The following is a 14,429-nucleotide window of genomic DNA, read 5'->3' as shown; positions in this document are numbered from 1 at the left end:
GTTAGTCACGTAAAGGCTTACCTCAAGGCAAGAAGATTTGTCCAGAAGATTCTAAACCATTCAGAGTTCAACATCAGATTTCCAGGTTTGTTTATTTATGAATCTGTTGTTGGTTCTCACCCACCCAATTGGAAGAGGAGGTAGAAATGTTATCAGCATTCAGGTCAACAAATTCACTACAGGGACGGGAGTTCTAGCTGTATGGAGGGTACAAATAATAGAGACTCCAAACCAGTAGAAATTACATTCCTATTTAGATCCTGGAGTTCTTAGACATGCGTTACTCTGAAAAATTTTTAGTGTGGTCCACATGCCAGAGATTAGAAATAAGTAAGATTAACTTTAAAGCTTTAAAACATTGACTTTATAACATAGATTGAAAAATCTACATCTTGTGTCCTCATGTACAACTTTAAAGGGGAAGTTTGTAGAAAGTTAGAACGGATGGCCCTAGAGTGGGATAGCCAGATACCTCCCTATTAAAGGCAGCCTTTGGCGATTTCTTTTGGGGAACTATTTAAGCAGTTGAATTCTGTTCTCTCTAGGATCTATCTGCCTCTTTGCTGACTCTGGCTCAGTGGGCCAATCTTAGTGTTCCAATTCATAAAATTGGAATAATAGCACCTACTTTGTAGAGTCATTGTGAGGATTAGAAATTATTAGATGTGATAAAGATCTGATAATAATTAGAAATTATTAGATGTGATATGATGAGGATCCCAAATGCCCTTTGTCTTAGGTTGGGTTTTCTAGGAGCAGAGCCAGAGACAAATTTAGGCCACGAGACTTGTTGAGAGAGTGCTCTTCAGAAAAAACTTATAACACAGAGAGGGAGGCAAAACAGGTAAAGGCAAGTTGCTTATCAAGGGTATAGTCACAGGTAAATTCTGTTGTTGGCCTGAACAGTGGGGGACTCTGAGGCATAAATGGTACAGCAGAATTACCATGATTTGGAACAGACTGGCCTTTTGTGTTCCATACAGTCAGCCGTTGACTGATGGGGAGTGGTAGGGGTAGCTGGTGGTTGTGTTGGTATTAAGGTAACCTCCCAGGTGTATCTATGTAAGATGACTTCTATCAGCCAAGGGCCATTCTCATGTACTTTTAACCTCTGCTCATGAAATGGAAACTTCTTAGGACTGTGTTCCTGAGGACCCCATTCTGTCCTTAGTACTTCCTCCTCTGGTATCCAGTTAGAAGGTCTCTTTGAGCCCCCCTTAGAGTAGTCTGTGTGAAACAAAAGCATTGTGCTTCAGGGTTCTAGCACAGTGCTAGGCAAACAGAGGATCTATAAATGCCAGCTTTTCTTTTGTCCTCTTTTGTCTCTAGAACTGTCTCTCATTTTAGATAATCACTGCTAAAGAATCCTCCTTCCAAGTCATGCCAGCAGTGGAAAAAATGGAAAAGACTATAATCGAAGCAGCTGGCACATGGTACATGTTAAGTATTGGGTACATTCCTTCCTTCCTTCACCTTAATAGTTTCATCTCAAGATCATCTATGTGATTTGAACTTTTTTAAGGTCTAGAAGAACTCGTTTTCATCGGTCAGTTATGGACATTATCAATAATAGTTTTCATAAATACTAAAATCCAAATGGATTTGGAGTCATAACCATTTGGGGGAACGTATTTGCAGAAAATAGCCAAATTTTATCTTTTTAAAAACCTTTATTTTATCTCTGATATTTTTAAAGCACATATAGTAGACAATATCACCCAGTTTGGTACTTAAGTATCTGTAAAAAGTTTTCTTTATTTCTTTAAAAACAGTCTTAAGGGTAAAGATTTTCTGTTGTATCCCTTGACCATCCCATGTCTTCTGCCCCAGCCTTTAGTTAACTGTCAGGAGCAAAGAAAGTGCTTAATTAATACTTACCCTGATGAAGTAGATAAGTGGGCAAATTAAGACCTCCGTAAATCAACTGAAAATACTCCCTTAAAAAAGAAACCACATGAGGAATTTCTTCTAAAATTTTGTGCCAGAAATTTAACAATAACTAGTAATATTTTAAATGGTCACTTCTTTTTGCCTAGTAATTATGCTTCTGTGAATGTATCCTTAAAACATTGGAACCAGTTCCTATGTCCATTAAAAGAATTAAATCATTACATTCAAAGGCCATTAAGCAAGAATGAGATAGATGTATATACTGATGACAAAAGTCTAAGATGCAAGTGAAAAAAACAAATTGCATATATATACTTTATGTATATACATATATACATATATATGATAGATATAGAAAATTGTATTTCATATTTAGTTGTGAGGTAGAGATTAAACAATTACACTTTTCTTCTAGCTGGTTCAGCAATCCTAACACTATTTGTTAAATAGACTGAATTTTCCCTACTAAAATGAAATTGTTAATTTTGCTGTATATCAAGTTACCATAGATAACTGGGTCTTTTCCTGGATGCTACTGATTTGTCTCTTCCTTCAGTGGTATCGCAGTAATCTGATCACAGTACCTTGTAGACAGTCTTAATAGCTACATATCAAGTGTCCCACCCTGCCTGGCTCAGTTTTCTTCTTTATAAAATTTTACAGGCAAGTAAATAGAGGAGTCCATTTATTTTTATATTTACTTACAACTTTTATCTGGTTTAAAAAAAACTAAAAATATTTTAGTGTGCTTGAAATTGCATTAAGATGAATTTGGGCAGAATTGCTAACTTTATAAAAATGTCTTTTCTGTTCACTGTCCCTCAGTATAATCTTACAGGTTTCCTATACTCCCACCTTGTTTGTGGGGAATAGGCTATTCTTTTATTTTCTGACTGGTTAATGCTACTATAAAGAAAAAGTATTGATTTTTCATGTATTCTATATCAAGTCACTTAATAAACTTGTATTTGTTCTGATTTTTTTTAAAGTGTTGATTCTTCTTCAGCTTTGTTGGAAAATTTTTGTGGTTTCTTTTAACCCTGGTAGATACAGAAAGGATATAGTAAATGAAAAACCTTCCTACAACCAAGTTCAAATTAGTTTCACTCTTATTCTTTATTAATCACCATTCCTAAGGCACCTTTCCACCCTCTGCAGGAAGAAAGAAAAGCAACATATAAGCACTTGTGTGACCAGGTCCTCCTGCTCTTACTCCGTTTAGGACAGCATGACCACCAAACTCCTGAACTGGAAATTCCTATGGTTAGTGGAAGAAAAATCCAGCAGCTGATGCATGAGGACCCACAGCCTGGCAAGTTCTCTGTGTATCCTATCAGGTGGATAGAAGCCAAGGAAGGTAGGTTTATTTAAGTTTTATAAGACTGATTCACATGGTCAGATTAGGTACCTGGAGGCCAGCCTCAAACATCCCCATTCTCCTTTCTCCTGGGTTAAAGTCAGGATTACCGTGGCCTGGTCCTGATGGTTATACATTCTATAAAACAGCTTCACAAGACAGTAGTCTCTAAATAGATTTTGCAAAAAGAAAAATGTAAATTTATTCACTGTAGCTGGTTCAACAATTTTGTGAATTAATTTTAAAAGAAGGACCTTGATTTTTATTTCTTACATGTTTTATACAAGGTGGAAGAACAAGGGAAAACTCATTAATGGTTTCTAGCCCAAGGAATAAACTAGCTTGTGGAGTTTTGTGTGACCCATCCTGACACTTCTCTCCCATTAACCTGTATGTTGAACTTCTTGGCCCTTTGTCCCATCAGCACACCATCTATCATTCTATTCATCCATCACATGAATTTCAGTGAATGGTCAAGAATCACCCTCAAAACATACCTCCACTACTGCCCACCAGCAGTACTAACAAAGAGTATAGAGATGGAGTGATTTTATAAGTATTTAAAACTGTATTGAAATAAACTCAAATCCTCCATCAACTTTTTCTTTTTTTAGAGAGAAATAGATGATGAGATTTTCTGTAGCACTTACATACATGGGGACCCTCTAGGCAAAGTTCCTAGTGATTCAGTCACACTGTTCACAGCTTAGAACTCTGTAGCATACAGAATATATCTCTGCTAGATATACATGTTTCAGTTATTTGTATGTTCTTCTCCAAAAAAAAAAATTCTGGCTTTGACTCATAATGGCCATATAGCAACACCTGTTTTGTTATTAAGCATTTTGAGCAGATAGACCACTGGTATTTCTCTACTCTGCTGCCTCAGCAGATGCTGATAGATGAAATCAGCTTCTTTCCTGAGAGTCTCTATTGCTCTCAAGCAGACAGTAGGAATTCTGAAACCCCTCTGGCCCAGTGTAGGGGATTATGTCTTAGCACCAATTTGGAGGAGGTTTTTTTCTTAATTATTATAAAGACATGTCACTTTTATTTTTTTATTGTAAAAGTAATGTGTCATTATTAAAGACATTTCAAAAAATCAAGAAGATAAAAATAATGACAGTGCCCTTAACAAACGCCGAGATTCCCCACTGTACCATCTCTGGATCTGCATCAAATAATATTAGTTACAAAAATACCAGCAATACAATGATATCTGTGTTTTTTTTTTGTTTCTCTTACTAATGATGAATATAAGTTGTGTATGCTTATTGATTAGTTATAATTAATAAACATAATTTTTAGTTTCCCTTTCATATTTAGGTTAATTTTGCATGTATTTGTATCTCCCACTCACCCCCCTTTTTTTCTGTGGAGTTTTTGGTCAAGTCCTATAAGCTCATAGTACAGTAAGATACTGTCTTTAATATTTTCAGCAGGCATTTCCACAGTTTGATCTTAGTCTCATGATTTTTCAGTTTCTGTATTGAAGTTTTATATTTTCATACAGTGTGATCTTTCATTTTTTCCCCTTATGTCTTTCATCATTTCTAAGCTTAGTGAATCCTTTTGCCTCTAGACATTTGATAATTCATTTTACCTTTTTTCAGCTAATTTCTGTTGTTTGATTTTTCGTGTTTACTTACTTAATTTAGCTAAAATTAGGTATGTGAAATGAAGTAAGATTCTAAATAGATTTTTTTTCCCAAATTGCTAACAGACAACTCAAATAGCATATTGACTAAAGTTTCACCTGCTTATTGATTAATGGTGTCTCCTTTATTGAATACCATGGTACTATATTTAAAAGGTTCTAGTTCTGAGCTATACATTCTATTTTTAACCTGGTAATACGTATTTATTTCAGAGGCTATAGAACATATTATGATAGGTTATATCTGACAGAATTAGTCCAGTCTTAGTTTTTGTACTAGTTTTCTTTATTATCTCATTTCTGTTACTTTCTGGATTTGTTTTAGCATAATTTAGATGTGTGTATGTGTGTGTATTATTTAAAATTTGACAGGAATTATTTAGAATAGATTTACTTTGGAAGAACTGGTGTCTTTAGTCAAAGAAGAAAAGCTTCTTTAATCTTTCAGACTCAACAGATAGCCATGATATATGCTAGGACTTATCAGAATACAATGAAGGGTTTAGAAATGGAAAATGCAAGCAGGTTGCTTACTATAGTAAATAACTGGTTAGCACAACCACCTGGACACTTTAGTCAGGCTCCATAGCAAGATCCTATTTTGTCATTATTATTATCACTATCACTATTATTATTATCACTATCATAATAAGCATAAAATGATCACATTATTTTCAGCCACAGACACAAGGTCAGCAGATTACAGTTAATTACTGGTTACGTGGTAGATGCTGTGGGTACCAAAAGGAAGACGACTTCTTCATTGTGGTAGAAGGCTTACTGTGCTCTTTTATACCTCCAGGCTTTGTTCCTTCTGTCATTCTTTCTGCTTCTCCTTTTCATAAAATCTTTCCAATCCATCAAGATCCAGGTCATACATAACTCTTTGTTGGTCTTCAAAGACCCTGGCAGTTAGTCACTTCCTTCTCTTTAACCTTAAGTACTTGTTTATATTTCTCTGATCAGCTTGTTTCTTTGAGTTGTAGCTACTTGCATACACTTCTTTCCTTCACTAAACTGAAGTCCTTGAGTGCAGGAACCTGTGCTTTTCATCGTTATAAACTGAGCGCTAACTATTGAGGATAGACTTCGGTAGTGTTTATTATGTGAGCATATAAATGAATAAAAGAAAAACATTTTTATTTCACAAACACTTCTATCAGAAAAATATTGAAATAAAGATTTCTCGGAAATTTTTGGTACGTTTCAAACATTCCGAAGCCATTTAATAGAACTTGGTGAAACTCAAATATTAAAATCTGGTTGTGTGCGTGTGTATATGTCTTGTAGGCAGAATTTCCTCTTAAGATTTCAATATGACATATGTGGGTTAGTTGGCTCATCACTTTTGTTTTCCAAATAATTCTTAGCTTTAGAAAACATCACTATAAAGCACACAGCAGCCAATAGGTAAACTTTGTGAGCTGGACCGAAATGTCATCGCCAAGCTGGACTTTCCCAGGTGGAAGGCCCATGTGCTAAATAGAAACTGCATTGTCTACCTGTGAAAAACTTTTACATGTCAGCAGAATTGACTTTATATGTGGATGGGGTTGATAATTCTCTATAGGGCACTTACTTCCTCCAAGAAAATTGTCCCTGTCCACCTGCAAAGGAGCCAAATACTCTCACCATTGCATTATTCTTTTAAGAGTGTTAAAACGAATTGAATCATTATGATGTAGAGCACTAAATTAGGCCTGTATCGGATTATATACGTTTTTTAAATCACTTAGTAGAAATGGCCACCCCACCCTCAAACATATTCTAGTTCCTTTGTGAAAGAAAACTCTGTTATGTATTCCATATTCACAACCTTACCCATGAACACAAACCTGATTCCAATTCCTCCTCAACACAAGCTTGTTACCCATGGGTGCTTCATGTCTTGGACTTGATCTTTGGTTCCATTTACCTGGCTGTAGCCTTGGTTCTATGTTCTTAGTCTTTCTGGTTCTTTACTTCCTGAAAGGTTTAAATTGTCTCTGGCCATTGTAGATAAATATTATATCCACTATCTTTAGGCCCTGGGAACTTTTGTTCCTAGTAGCAGATAGAGCTTCTTCTGGATTACTCTGGCACAAGTAGGAATTAAACCCTACAGGGGGTCTCTGACCATCAGTCAGGTGAACGATGACTGTAGGTGGGTGGTTTAAGGGAGACCAGCTCTTTGGAATAATGTTAAATATTGTGTATTTCTGACATCACAATCAAGTCAGGACCAAGTACATCACATTAGGGAATGCCGTATTATTCCAGAGTCCTATCATTCAGCATGACATTTTGTTTTTGACAATGAACGATTAGTGCCATTGTACTTTAGTACACATCCAAGCAGGTTCCCCACATTCCTCTGAGAGTCCTCCCCACCAAAATGTATTTTATCAAAAGACTGTTATTTATAAGTAGTCTATGTAGAGCAGCTAGTCAGAAATGGTACATTAAGAAAATGACTGTTACTGCAATACTGATTCTTAATATTGACTTGTTTATTATTTACAAAATACTTTGCTTTACATATTATTAGTTGGTCTCCCTGATTCTAACCTTACTCTATTAAAATATGTTCTCAACAAAATAGACTGTTAAAACACAAATGATGGTATATCACTCTTCTGCTCTAGACCCTGTAATGGCTTCCCAGGTACCTCTCCCTGGGATTGAAAATCCAAATCCTTAGGATCAGGTTAACAATTCTCTGTGATACTTATGCTACCCCCCAAATCCTCCCTGTCTGCCTATAAAAGGGTCTCAAATGCTTACCATTAGTATTACCCATTTAGTTCAGGGTCATTGAAACCAGTTAAGTCAGAACATGTGCCCAGACCTCATGATCTCCTTCCTTTTACTGCTCAGATTTCTTCCCACTTCCCAGCTCATTCAGTCCAGCCACACCAGCCTCCTTGCCCTTCTTCTAGCACTGTACTTCTGGGATGAGCCCTGCTTGGTCCTGAGCTATGGTATTTTTTTCTGTATTGTCACATTTAACTTGCTAAAGTTTTGCTAAGGGTTTTTACATCTGTCCTCCTGGGGGATATTGGTCTTTAGTTTTCATTACTATCTTTGCCTGGTTTTGGTAGTCAACTAATACTAGTCTCAGAAAATGAGTTAGAAAGTATTTCCTCTTCTTCAGTTTTCTAGAAGAGTTTGTTTAGATGTTCTGTCTTTCTTAAGTGCTTGGTAGAGTTCACCAGTGAATTTTCTTTGTGGAAAGGATTTTCATTCAACTTCTTTAACAGATTGCAGTTAAAAAGTAGATTGGGGAGGGTATGTGTTGTAATAAGCAATGGGTATTATGTAAAACTGATGAATCACAGACCTGTACCCCTGAAAAAAATTTTTTTTTACTTTTGCCTTTTTATTAGAGTAACAAGAAAAAAAAGAAAGAAATCTTTTTTTAAAAAAAGGAGAAAAAAAGATTTAACTTCTTAATAGATACAGGGCTAATCAAAATCTAGTTCTTCCATCCTGAATGAGCTATGGAAGCTCATGCTATTCAGTACATATGTGCATTTTATTAAAGTTGTTAAGTTATTGGCATAAAGTTCTTCATAATATTTCTTTCTTTTTCTTTTCTTCTTCTTCTACTTCTTTTTAGAGAGTGCATGCAGATCTGTAAATAAAGACAAGAGGTAAACAGGGGTGGATGATGGTGGGTCATAAACTATAGTTGGGTTTTGTTCTTTTTTTTTAAGATTTTATTTATTTATTTGACAGAGAGGGAACACAATCAGGGGGAGTGGGAGAGGAAGAAGCAGGCTCCCAGCGGAGAAGCCTGATGCAGGGCTCGACCCCATAACGCTGGGATCATGCCCTGAGCCTAAGGCAGACACCTAACGACTCAGCCACCCAGGTGCCCCAGTTGGGTTTTGTTCTGAGTATAATGAGAAGCCATTTGGGTGTTCAAATCAGGGAGATAATGATATCTAACTTACTTTTAAAGATACCTCTGCTGGATATATGGAAAGTGGACTGTGACAGGGCAAGAAAGGAAGCAATAAAACCAGTTAGGAGACTATTGCAGTAGAGCAGGCATAAGATGGTGGTTGAACCTGGAGTCTGTAATGGAGGTGGTAGGATATGGAGTTAGTAGAGTTGACATACTTGCTAATGAGCTGGATGCAGGGTGTGAGGGAAGTTGGTAGCCTACATCATTCCTAAGGTTTTGGCTGAAACAACTGGTCAGTGGTGGTGCCATTTCCTGAAATGGAGGACAACTGTGGATGGATTAGTCATGGGCTGAATTGTGTCTTTCCTCAAACCCACTTTCTATGTTGAAAGCCACATCCCAGTGTGACTGTCTTTGGAGACAGGGGCTTTAAAAAGGAGGAATTTAAAGTTAAATAAAGGCATAAAAAAAAGTAGGGCTGTAATCCAATAGGGCTTGTGTCCTTATAAGAGGAGGAAGACAAGGGGGGGTGTGTGTACATAGAGAAAAGGCATGTGAGGGCACAGCAAGAAGGTGGTCACTTGCAAGCCAAGGAGAGGAATCTCGGGAGAAATCAACCATGCTGGCACCTTAGACTGCTAATCTCCAAAACTGTGAAAGCAAATTTCTTGTTGTTTGAGCCTCCCAGCCTGTGGTATTTCATTGTGGCAGCAATACAACCCTAGAAAACGTAGCAAACAATACAGAAATGAAGAAGATAGTGGGGGGAAATATCAAATTCTCTATTAGACATGTTGAGTTTGAAATGTCTATTAGATTTCCAAGTAGGGAGGCTGAGGTGGCAAGTGGATATATAAGCTCAAGGAAGAGATGGAAGCTAGAGATGTAATGGAAAGGTATTAGCATAAACATGATATTTATTATAAGGAGAAGACATATTACCCAGTTTCTGTGGTCCTATGAGGAACCTCCATTGGTGTTAACAGTCCTGACTTCTTACTGTTTTCGGAGTCCTTCTTCCCTAGGAGGAGGATTGACATAACTTGATTGGTGAGTTTGGGAGAAAGAACCAAGTTTCATTAGTTTTCTTGTATCTTTTTGGGATGTCTGCCTTCAGAGAGTATAAATTTTCTAATCTTCCAGGCTGTGAATTTTTCAAGATGCAGTTTGCACTGGGAGAAGCTTGTGGTTATACAAATGTTCCTATGATTGACTGAGATAGTCAGCAAAATATTAGCAAGTCGAGTTACACTGTGACTCAAGGGGAAAAATAGTTCTACAGAGTTCCAGGCAGAAGGACAAGGACCACCACATGCAATGGTTGTAACAAAATTGAGCTTTGCCTGGAATTATATTCTGCAATAGAAATATTTCAAAAACCAGTAATAGAGGTGGCATTTTGATCTTTCTTTGACTCTATATCTGTGGTGAAATTGATTGTGCACTTTAGGGTTCGCTAGATAAGGTCACCTATCTAATGGATACCAATAGAGAAAATCATAGGGCCAAACATAGAAACTTGGGGCTTTCCAATAATTAGATGGTGGGAGAGGAATCATTAAAGGATATTGAGAAATTAAGGCTAGAAGAAACCAGGAGAGTGTAATGCTGGAAATCAAGTGAAGAAAATATTTTAAGAAAGAACAGTCATCCGTTTCAAAAGCTGCTGGTATGTTGACCTGAATGATGGTTTATGAAATTGGTGGTGTGACCATCTCTTCTCTTTCTGGTTAATTTCGTGAAAAGAAGAGAAAAGCCATAACTCCAGCTGGCTTCACTGGAGGCAAGATTATCAGTACAGCCTCCTACATTCAATTAATTAAACATCTCCCTTAAGAAGGGTGACCGTTCAGAAGCTTTTTATCTTGATGAAGTCCCATAAGTTCATTTTATCTTTTGTTTCTCTTGCCTTTGTAGATGTGTCATGAAAATGTTGCTTTGGCCGATGTCATAGAGGTTGCTGCCTATGTTCTCCTCTAGAATTTTGATGGATTCCTGTCTCACGTTGAGGTCTTTCATCCATTTGGAGTTTTTTTTTGTGTATGGTGTGAGAGAGTGGTCAAGTTTCATTCTTTTGCATGTAGCTGTCCAGTTTTCCCAGCACCATTTATTGAAGAGACTGTCTTTTTTTCCACCTGATGTTTTTTCCTGCTTTATCAAAGATTAGTTGCCCAAAGAGCCGAGGGTCCATTTCTGGGTTCTCTATTCTGTTCCATTGGTNTGTGTCTGTTTTTGTGCCAGTACCATGCTGTCTTTGTGATCACAGCTTTGTAGTACAGCTCGAAATCTGGCATTGTGATGCCCCAGCTTTGTTTTTCCTTTTCAACAGTTCCTTGGAGATTTGGGGCCTTTTCTGTTTCCATACAAATTTAAGGATTATTTGTTTCAGTTCTTTGAAAAATGTCCTCGGTATTTTGATCGGGATAGCATTGAAAGTGTAGATTGCTCTGGGTAGTATGGACATTTTAACTATGTTAATTCTTCCAATCCATGAGCATGGAATATTTTTCCATCTTTTTATGTCTTCCTCAATATCTTTCAAAAGTGATCTATAGTTTCTAGCATATAGGTCCTTTACGTCTCTGGTTAAGTTAATTCCAAGGTAACGCATGGTTTTTGGTGTTATTGTAAATGGGATGGATTCCCTAATTTCTCTTTCTTCAGTCTCGTTATTCGTGTATAGAAATGCAACTGATTTCTGGGCATTGATTTTGTATCCTGCCACCTTACTGAATTGTTCTATAACTTCTAATAGTTTGGGAGTGGATTCCTTTGGGTTTTCCATATAGAGTATCATGTCATCTGCAAAGAGAGACAGTTTGACTTCTTCTTTGCCGATTTGGATACCTTTGATCCCTTTTTGTCTTCTGATTGCTGTTGCAAGGACTTCTAGTACTATGTTGAATAATAGTGGCGAGAGTGGGCATCCTTGTCGTGTTCCTGATCTTAAGGGAAAGGCTTCCAGCTTTTCCCCATTGAGAATAATGCTTGCAGTAGGCTTTTCATAGATGGCTTTTATGAGATTGAGAAATGTACCCTCTATTCCTACACTCTGAAGGGTTTTAATCAGGAAAGGATGCTGTATTTTGTCAAATGCTTTTTCTGCATCAATTGAGAGGATCATATGGTTCTTGAGTCTTTTCTTGTTGATATGATGTATCACATTGATTGATTTGCGAGTGTTGAACCATGCTTGCATCCCAGGTATGAATCCCACTTGGTCATGATGGATAATCCTTTTAATGTACTGTTGGATTCTATTAGCAAGGATCTTGTTGAGGATTTTGGCATCCATATTCATTAGAGAAATCGGTCTGTAATTCTCCTTTTTGAGGGGGTCTTTGCCTGGTTTGGGGATCAAGGTAATATTAGCCTCATAGAATGAGTTTGGTAGCTTTCCTTCTGTTTCTATTTTTTGAAATAGCTTTAGGAGAATAGGTATTATTTCTTCTTTGAATGTTTGGTAGAATTCCCCAGGAAAACCGTCTGGGCCTGGAGTTTTATTATTTGGAAGGTTGTTTATCACTGACTCAATTTCTTCATAGTTAATTGGCCTATTTAAGAAATCTATTTCTTCCTGTTTCAGTCTTGGTAGTTTATAGGTTTCCAGGAAGGCCTCCATCTCTTCCAGATTGTTTAGTTTTTTGGCATATAGCTGTTGATAAAAGTTTCTAATAATCCTTGCAATTTCAATGGTGCTGGTCGTGACCTCTCCCTTTTCAGTCATAATTTTAATAATCTCAGTCCTTTCTCTTTGTTTTTGGACAAGTTTTGCCAGTGGTCTATCAATTTTATGGATTCTCTCAAAGAACCAGCTTCTAGTCCTGTTGATCTGCTCTACTGTGGTTCTGGTCTCTAATTCATTGATTTCTGCTCTAATCTTGGTCAACTCCTTCCTTGTCAGTGGGTTAGGCCTGTCCCTCTGTTGCTGTTCCAGTTTCTTGAGGTGAGAATATAGAAACTGCATTTTAGATTTTTCTATTCTTTTGAGTGAGGCTTGGATGGCTATGTATTTCCCCCTTAGGACTGCCTTTGCAGTATCCCATAGGTTTTGGACCGTTGTGTATTCATTCTCGTTGGTCTCCATAAATTGTTTAATTTGTTTTTTGATTTCCTGGTTTATCGAGTCATTCTTGAGCAGGATGGTTCTTAGCCTCCAAGTGTTTGAGTTTCTTCCAGGTTTTTCCTTGTGGTTGAGTTCCAATTTCAGAGCGTTGTGGTCTGAGAATATGCAGGGGATAATTTCAATCTTTTGGTATTGGCTGAGACCTGTTTTGTGTCCCAGAGCATGATCTATTCTTGAGAATGTTCCATGGGCATTTGAATAGAATGAGTATTCTTTGGTTCTGGGGTGTAGTGTTCTATATATATCTATGAGGTCCAACTCGTCGAGTATGGCATTCAAAGCCTTTGATTCTTTGCTTAGTTTTTGCCAGGGTGTTCTGTCTATTTCTGATAGTGGGGTGTTGAGGTCCCCTACTATTACTGTGTTCTTATCTATATGTCTCTTTATTTTGGTTAAGAGTTGGCTTGTGTATCTTGCTGCTCCCCTGTTGGGGGCATATATATTAATAATTGTCATATCCACTTGTTGAATACTTCCTTTAAGAATAATATAGTGCCCTTCTGTATCTCTCTCTATGGCCTCTAGTTTAAAATCCAGTCTATCTGATATGAGAATTGCTACTCCAGCTTTCTTTTGAGGTCCATTTGCGTGGAAGATGGTACTCCATCCCCTTACTCTAAGTCTGAATGCATCTTTGGGTTCAAAATGAGTCTCTTGTAGACAGCAAATGGATGGGTCATGTCTTTTTATCCAATCTGCAACCCTGTGGCGTTTTATGGGAGAGTTTAAGCCATTTAGATTGATAGAGATTATTGACAGATATGATTTTAATGATGCCATTTCTCTTTAAAGTCTTTGTATCGGTTGTGACTTGCTGCTCTGTATCACTCTTGGGGCCTTTTTACCTTTATAGAGCCCCCCTTAATATCTCCTGTAGGGCTGGTTTCGTGGTTACGAAATTGGTTAATGATTGGCGATTTTGGAACGTCTTTATTTCTCCATCAATTCTGAATGACAGCTTTGCTGGATAAAGGATCCTTGGCTGCATGTTTTTCTCTGAAAGAGCTTTAAAAATGCCCCCCCAAGCCTTTCTCTCATTCCAGGTCTCTGTAGACAGGTCTGACGTAATCCTGATACCTTTGCCTTGGTACGTGAGAAATTTCTTTGCCCTGGCCGCTTTCAATACTGTATCCTTGGATCTAATATTTGCGAATTGCACTATGACATGCCGTGGCGTAGGTTTGTCCTGGTTGAGCTTGGATGGGGTCCTCTCTGCCTCTTGGACACGAATGCTTGTTTCCCTTGCTAGATTAGGGAAGTTTTCAGCTACAATTTGTTCAAATATCTCTTCTAGACCTCTGTTTTTCTCCACCCCTTCAGGGATGCCGATGATTCTGACATTGGATCGTTTCATAGAGTCAGTAATCTCCCGTAATCTACATTCGTGGGCGTGGATTTTTTTAAGACCAGCTTCTATTTTCGTTTTTTCTTCTACTAACCCATCCTCCAATTCGCTAACGCGTTCCTCTGCCTCGGTGACCCTGGCCGTCAGAGCCTCTAGTTTTGACTG

At 37.5% G+C, this 14,429-nt stretch overlaps 1 long non-coding RNA gene across 2 annotated transcripts in view; it reads right to left on the bottom strand.

Annotated features, from left to right (window-relative positions):
* Positions 1-3,182: 3,182 nt before the first annotated feature.
* The window catches only part of LOC105237230, a 51,788-nt gene continuing 40,541 nt past the window's right edge, over positions 3,183-14,429 (bottom strand). Inside the window, exons 5-7 of one of the 2 annotated variants that reach the window (XR_004620812.1) lie at positions 9,736-9,814; positions 6,740-8,517; positions 3,183-3,415 (exon numbers count right to left, since the gene is read on the bottom strand). This is a non-coding gene — a long non-coding RNA (uncharacterized LOC105237230). Of the gene's footprint in view, positions 3,416-6,739; positions 8,518-9,735; positions 9,815-14,429 lie in introns of those variants that run through there. The other variant, XR_004620813.1, reaches the window with a different exon arrangement.

The sequence above is a fragment of the Ailuropoda melanoleuca genome, chromosome 15 (genome assembly GCF_002007445.2).
Source record: "Ailuropoda melanoleuca isolate Jingjing chromosome 15, ASM200744v2, whole genome shotgun sequence".
In the NCBI taxonomy this organism is placed as follows: domain Eukaryota; kingdom Metazoa; phylum Chordata; class Mammalia; order Carnivora; family Ursidae; genus Ailuropoda; species Ailuropoda melanoleuca.
Note: the sequence above shows the minus strand (reverse complement) of the source record. Positions and strands in the feature narration are given on the sequence as shown.